General features: G+C 41.4%; 1 pseudogene; it reads right to left on the bottom strand.

Annotated features, from left to right (window-relative positions):
- Positions 1-2,915: 2,915 nt before the first annotated feature.
- Positions 2,916-7,086, bottom strand: LOC119731379 (annotated as a pseudogene).
- Between the last annotated feature and the right edge of the window lie 1,084 nt (positions 7,087-8,170).

Below are 8,170 nucleotides of genomic sequence, written 5' to 3'. Positions count from 1 at the left end.
CGTGTGCGGCGGACTTTACGGCCTCTATGCCATAAACGGAGGCTGGGTAAGCACAAAATCGGCTGTTAAGCAGCGGATTGCCCATGGGCGGAAAGTACTTTTTGAGCCGTGGCATGAATTGGAGCAATAACGAATGCCACGTGATGTGAGTTCCACCAATCAAATGACAAGGATCTGTATGTCGGTTATATGAAAAACAAATAATGAATGTTTCGCATTCGTGCAATGGTGATAATCGTGGAAAGATGGAATGTTCCATTCAACTCGGCTTCGCCTCGTTGAATGGAACATTCAATCTTTCAACTCATGAAAATATTCTCACCATTGCACTCATAAACATTCATTATTTGTATACTATTCAATGAAAATCACTTCACCTTGTCGCTCTGATTAATGGCTCTGGTATATTGCGTAAGTAAAAAGTTCGAGCGTGGCCTGATATTCACTCCGTTAATCTCAGCCGGGGGGGCGGTCCCCGTAAGATCTCGGCCATTGAGTGACGAACAATTTTGAAACTCGGTACATGCATAGAACAACTCTTCATGAACATACCCAAGAAATTTCATGACTATAGGTCAAAGGGTTTTTGGAATTATGGCTAATTAATTATTCATATGTACGAATGGTAATTCTGGTCCGTGTACACGACGTATATGGGAAAATTCAGTTTTCACGGCGCGTAGCGCAGGAAAAATTTTCGCTGCGCGACAACCCCTTGTCCGATTTTTATATTTTTGGTGTCAAAAGATGCGCAAGGCTCGAGGCTAAAAAGTCATAACAGCTCGGGACGCGAAAAAAAAATTGTTAAAGGCTATCGCGGAAAAAGTCGAGGGGGGGTCAGTTTCCGCCCCCGGCCCTTTTAGGGTTAACAACTGACGTGGCATGTGGCTAACTTTGACAGCAGAAAAAAAGTTATTGTGTCCGAAACTGATTCATGCAATTCGTGGGTGTAGAGTACAGTCTACTTCTTTTCTTTTCACTGGCATGTAAATATGGGTCTCAGGCTATATTATGGGCAATTTCTTCCGAGGTTGAGGCCTTGACCAAAACTGAAGGGACAGTCCTCGAATTGAAATTCAGTTGTGTTTGACCATGCAATCAGCTCTCACCTTTTTGGGGTGATTTATGTGCGACTACACGACTTATGGAGACCAACACGTTGCTGTACAACATAAGGACCAAGTGTTGCAGTGCTCATGAAAAACTGTTGATCTCTTTCACAACCTGAACGAAAATTTAGCCCATTTTTTGACACGATCAATAGCTACTTCTCCTGCACGCCATATTATAGCGTGTAATCAGCGAAAACAATACAAGCCCCGTTACTTAATATAGTTCACGTCTTTATTAAAGAAATAAAGCAAATCAAACAAGACGTAAACTATCTAAATACGATTTATTCGAATGAATTTTCAATTCATGTAGATTAAGGATATGCAATAGGTTGGGCAAGGTTTATCTCCACAATAACTTGCTCGTCGAGGAATATCACCCGGTAGCGATTTAAGCATCGTAAAATTATTAAGCTTCGTACAATTATTTAAAAGTTACCAAAAAGTTCAAGCGGTTGCAAAAGGTCTATTTGAAAGATTTTAAAATTATGACAAAATTTGTAGCAGTAAATGAAGTTGTTTTTATTAAAGAACGTTTGTAACGAAGGCTTAATTGTAACGCAAACAACATCACAGACGCCACCTAAACTGCAACATGTCATCTGTTAAGGATTTCCGCTAAGTTGATTTACTATAACGGCTAATGATACCTTTACATGAAGAGTTATGTTGTTGTGATCTAATTCAGCCCTCTTTTGTCAGTTTTATTCGCAGCATGCCTTGTATAAAACACAACTACTTATAATTATGATCTGGCAGAGATTGGCGAAAATCTGTCGAAATATTTTAAGTGTAAACTCAAAACCAGCGGCGTAGCCAGGGTAATTCTCACACGGGGGAGTGGGGGTAGGGGGCTGGATGTTACTGTGGGGCGCCCACTTTCTGTTAAACCATTAACCATGGTGATACACATTTCCAGATTGTTTAGAGGGAGCGTGCCCCCATGCCACGCACCCGTCTACGCCGCTACTCACAACGTTGTACCTAAATTACCGATAAGAACCTGTTTACAGTACAAATAGAAGTATAGGCTACTAAAAGCAAACTTTATAAAAAGCAAGCAGATGATGAAAATATTAACACCTTTTTGTTAATAAAAAGCATGCTGATGATACTCATTATTTGTTTCTCTGTACACACGATTTTTTCTTATGACTTGGGGGAATCAAATAGGCTAGCAATGCTCAAAACAATTGTGCAAGTTTCAAGCTACATTAAACGATCTTGAATAGGATCCCTTGTCTTTGGGACCATCGAACTGCAGCAATTGAGTAAATGATAACATAAGTCGTCCTATAATTCATGGGCGTCGCAGTGTTTTGTGCTTGTGCATGCCCACCTCATCCCCCTAAAGGTACGAGACCATTATTTCCTATATGATGCCTCTCACGAAGAGCTGGATCGAGGTTGTAACTACTGCACTCTATCGGCGATTCCCAGAAACGTCGACGAAGTGAAGTGATATTCACAAATTGTAACCTTCAGTTGTCACATCAAAGTGCATCTTAACTTAAATTTCAACAGGTGGATTATTTATTCATGTCACACAACGTGTTTATCAGGAAAAAAAGTAAGTTATCAAAAAAGTTTGAATGAATTAGCCCTCGGGCGGAAGTGGGAATTTTTCTACGATTACAGGAAATTTCGGGAGTACGTTCAAACAAATTATTTTCTTTTATTCAATTCTGTCATACTTGTGGGTAGGGTTCACAAAAATACAGCAATGAAATCGTTTCAAAACGTTTCAAAATGGTATTCAGGTAAACATTCCCCTAAATATTTGTTTTATCTATAGACATTCCCGGCCCCTTCCCGTTAAAATTGAGTCAAACGTTTTTAATGTTTATCTACGCTCACCTAGACCAATTCGTTTTGATTTCCGAGCGAAACAGTAATTACATTCTAAAAAAGATATATCTATTTTAACTCAACGCCTCGTCATCCTTGTTTGTAAAACATAAATTATGTGGTTGCTTTCTAAAGCGTAGTACATTATAATGAAGCAATTATACGTTAACATAACAAATCGTATGACAAATACAACACTTAAATAATTCCTTTTATTACAGCAATTACATGAATGTTCTTTGCATATGAATTAAAAAAGAAAGCGCAAAAAGAGTAAATTCTAGTCTTAAGCCTTTACTCGTAGATCGCCAAGCCAAAATATTAAAAGTGACAGCTTTGAGATACACATGTACTCTCTTTTTAACCTTAGACGGTAATTTTACCAATCCATAGATTCCTCTTTCGGGTCGTACTTGGGGCTGTTCTCAGAGTAGAACTGGGCGAAGAATCGGCGATGTTTCGCTATCAGATGATCCTCCTTCACAAACGGGGGGTTACGAACGTACTTCTTGTTGGCCCACACCGGAAGGTCACCCCAAATCTAGCAGAGGTAATCATATTATCATTAATTTCGAGGCAGGCAGTATATATGATGGGGAAGGCATCCCGACTGGCGAACATGTAGTGGGGATGGTGAAGCAATGCTTGTTTGGGTAGATTAACAGGCAGCAGGATGAAGCAGGCCGGTGTAGAGGTAGGTATGGTAGCCCGTTCGCTATGAGGTCCGGACAGGACCATGTTTAATTAGTCTTAATAATGCATGTACATGTATCTGATTCAATTTATGCTGGGAACTTGTTGGAGTACAGGGTGAGTCAAAAAATCGAAACCCAAATGTCGGGACAATTGTTTAACTGAAGTTCTGCATGTAGTACTTTCAAAATCAAGGATATGAAAGCCCCATTCATAAGCTTTCTTTTAGTACAAGAGTCATTCAAATCACATGTACTTTTCAAGTTACGGAGTTTTAAACGCAACCACCGTTTTAAAGTTCTGGCCACGGATCACACAAAAGGTGTGTGTTCTTTCAGCAAAACGCCAATTCACACACATCCTTTATTTGTTTTCGTGTTGCTGAGAGAACACTGAACTTTTTTGTGATCCGTGGACAGAACCTTAAAACGGCGATTGTGTTTAAAACTCCGTAACTTAAAAAGTACATAAGTGATTTGATTGATTCTTGTACTAAACGAAAGCTTATGAATTTGGCTTTCATACCCTAGATTTTGAAAGTGCTACATGCAGAACTTCACTACAAAAATGGTCCCGACATTTGGGTTTCTTTTTTTTAATCGCCCTGTATATCCTAGGTTGATTTCATTATTTGTTTTTTGTACTCTGCGGCTCTTGATTCATTTGACTTGTACAACAAGAAGCGAGAGTGGATCAATGTGGCTCCACAATGCTGTTCCTAAAGGAACACATACCAATGGGCCAATGATCTTCTCGCCAAAATGAGACGCAGTGATGACCTGCGTGTGAACTATGGTGATCAAGTGGAAGGGTAGACACGACAGCAGGCCTACGGGAAGTGAATGACAAGTAAGGGCTGACATGGCTGAGGAGGAGGAGTGGCGATAGGCGCGGTTAATTGGGAGGGGAAGGCGGAATTCTAACCTGGTAGTACTGTTCATACAAGGCCTTCTTGCCAATGTAGAATGAGATGGGTCCTCTCCGGTCACAATCCTCTGTCGCATGGGTCCAACGGGAGTGACGGTTAAGACCAATTGTAGCTCACCCAGCAGGGGACTGTCCATGTGGAAATGGGCGAAGCAGGGTCCTATCTGTCATGATCAATCAATATGCGAAACAGCATTTTATGCCTGTTTCCGATTAATTACCCTGTATAATAATTACACGGTTCGCTCCGCAAGCTTCAATATAAATATTAATATGTACACCAACGGATAACGTTTTGGGTTCCGTTTAATTCACGAATATGGCATATTTTATTCGTCCTTGTTTCTATCGATTCATCTTACGTGGATGTCGACATTTGGCTTATATTATACAGCAGCTTACAGGTCCTAGTATCCCCCTTTTTATACTTTTTTTCATAAATTTATATTCCCGACATCAGGACTGGTTTTACATTGAGCCTGAAGTGGGAAAGTTCTTTACTCATACCTGCTCGATATGGAAGGTGTTTGCCGGCATGTTGAACAGATTATAAAAATACGGGGGTTTGGTGGACATACGAAGTACAGCCACATGCTTGTCGGTAGGGTGTGGCTCCCAGCTGACGTCGGTAAAGTGGGCCTGACCAACGAAAGCCCTCCTGTCAGGGAAAGGGAAACAAGAAATTTAGTTTACGAAAATCTAAATGGAAATTAAGTTTTAAGTTTTGGAAGTTTTGTCACAGGAGCGAGGCCTCTCGACTTCGCTTGCTCCATCCGCCTCTATCCAAAGACATGGTAACCAGTTTCCTTGTGCTATCGTTGGATAGTCCGACCGCTGCCGTTAGGCTCCTCTTTAACAACTGGTGCCTAGACTACAATCAGACGGCGATATTGTCTTGGAACACTAAAGTTAGCAAATTTGCTAACATGGAAAATGTCTGATATCAGTGAGAAAACCCTGTCTTCCTTTCAGGACGGATGATATAGCGAGTGCCCTTTTAACATCCAACCCCCAATCAAAATGACCTTGCTATATACGCCCTTGAACATTCAGTGTTTTGTGAACTATATTAAACTGCGTTTCGTGAACAAGTTTTCGTGAAAGGGATTAGCGGTCACAAGCGCCTTTGGATAAGGCGGTACATGGTAGGGGCCATGCCAGCGAATAGAAGAATTCCGGGGTGACTCAATAAGAAATAAACCTTGACTAATGGTTTTTTTACACAAGCAATCAAGGTTGATATACCGATGAGATTATGTATTAAAAGAACATAAGAACTCATGTGAAAAAAAATCACTGAAATTAAACCATGCTCCCAATGGTTATGCATGTATTACTAAAGCCATGTTTACAGAATGCCATTTTGAAGCTCTGCGCAGTTCGGTGTCAGTACCAGAGATTTACACACATGCATTCAATTTCAAATGAGATTTTAAGAAACTAACTGAGTTAAGATTAAAATATTATTTTTACTGCCAGATTTGGTTTTGTAATATGAAATTAATCAAGTAGCTTTTTTTCTGCAATGAGAATGATGCTTTTTTTCACTGTTTTCCTTTGGAACTTTTCGTTCATATTTTTTAAAGGGTATTCATCAATGTTTTGGGTGGGGTAAGGGCTAAGCGTCCTTACTCGCAGCTGAGAAGCTGCCGTGCGAAGGACGAGGCTACAACGTGACCGAGCCGAAGGAATGTAAAGCAGCAACGAAGCTACGGGGGGCCGTTGGCGGGGGGGGGGGCTCACTCCCCCCATAAAAAGTTGACGCCCCAGGTGCCCCCCCCCCCCCCCCCCCCACTGGAAATTGACATCCCGAGAAAAGCACAGCCGTATGAGTTACCATGATTAGCTGGAAGAAAATGAGTCCCCTTTTCCGCGATTTTTTCCGTTTTATGTAGCCAAATTCCCATATTTTCCCATTTGACCCGTTCTATGTATTAGATAAGTTTGATTATGTTCCGGCAATAAAAAAAAATAAACAAATCTCAGTGTGTTGGTTGATTACCCTGTAAGTGAACCCCTAAGTTAAAAGAAAGTTGGCATTGGATACTTCGCACAATGTTTGCATTGGTAAATTTCATGCTAAAAAGCTTTGTTAATATACACCTTTTTTCCGCGTATCCAATATGGGAACGTCTCCGACCTTCCGACATCTCTTCAAATCCCTCACTCGTTTCTCAGCCGATTTGCCGTCGGCTGGGCCGTCCACTAAATACGTATATTTGGTCTCATCGCAGTAGAGTGCCAAGGGCTCAGTCACCGCCTTGTACAGCTGAACAGCCAAGTAAGTCAGCACGGCAGCAAGTCCGTAGACAAGAAGAAACTTGAAGCCAGAACTGTGGACGACTTGGTTGATTTTCTCAGAAACAACCTCAGCTGAAATGTTGGCATTCTGCACGTGATTAGCGAGCTGCTTAGCTGAATCTTCAATGATCGAAGGACGGGTGACGAAACCTGCCAGGAAGACCGGCAGGATGAAGGATAAAACTCCAGCTTTTGAGACGGCCATATCTAACTGAACCTAGAGGTATCAAACATGGTATGGGTATACGGCAGTGTCTGATTTAAGGTGAGCGTTATAATGAGTGGCCACCTCAGTTATCTTTGATCGTTAATGGGACCAACAAACTTTAGGCCAGACAAAAATTGACTATTGTTTCTCATCTTGCCACGCATCGATTTCGATACTTTAGGTTTTAGTTGTACTGGCTTCTGTGAATATAGGCTTCACAGATATGTTTGCCGTACGGAGTCATTAAAAAGACCACTATAAAATTGTGAAAGCACGACAGCTTATGAACATCAGGCAGGCTTCTAGCGCACTTTGAAGAGTACGTATTTCATCGACCTTAACCCTAAAAGGGCCAGAGGGCGGAATCCGCACCCCCACCCCGTTCAATTTTTCCCGCGATACCTTTGCAAAAAAATGCCCCAACCCAAGCTTTCCTGACTTTTAAGCCTCGAGTCTTGAGCATCTTTTGATACCAAAAACATAAATTCCGAGCATGGGTAAGCGCGTAGCGAAAATAATTACGGGCGCTATACGCGCCGCAAAAACTGAATCTCCCCATAATGTACACAAGCAGAATTACCATTGGTGCATATGAATAATTAATTAGCCATAATTCCAAAACCCTTTAACCTGTAGTCATGAAATTTCTTGGGTATGTTCATGTTAAGTTGTTCTATGCATTCACCGAGTTTCATAATTGTTCGTCACTCGATGGCCGAGATCTGAGGGGGTTAGGGGGTTGGTCAATTACTACCCTCTACGCACGTAGGTCACTTGCTAATGCATATATTTAACAGTTTTGGTACCGAGTTGGTGGGTGCCGAGTGGACAAGGTGCCGAAATGACCGGTTACAGTACAGTGGAGCCCTACCTTGACATTATTTTAAAAATATGGGCTTGTAAGCAGATGTTCCCTGCGGCTTTGGTTGTGCTTATGGCTTTCAGCAGGGGGGGGGGGGGGGGGGGGAGTGTTTTAACTTTTATTTTGTTCGGAGTCAACATTTATTGAGATAATTTCATCGAGACTTACATAATACATTTTAATGTTTTGATTTGAGATGTACATTGCCGATGAAATAGC

Source organism: Patiria miniata, unplaced genomic scaffold, assembly GCF_015706575.1.
Source record: "Patiria miniata isolate m_02_andy unplaced genomic scaffold, ASM1570657v1 HiC_scaffold_23, whole genome shotgun sequence".
Classification (NCBI taxonomy): domain Eukaryota; kingdom Metazoa; phylum Echinodermata; class Asteroidea; order Valvatida; family Asterinidae; genus Patiria; species Patiria miniata.
Note: the sequence above shows the minus strand (reverse complement) of the source record. Positions and strands in the feature narration are given on the sequence as shown.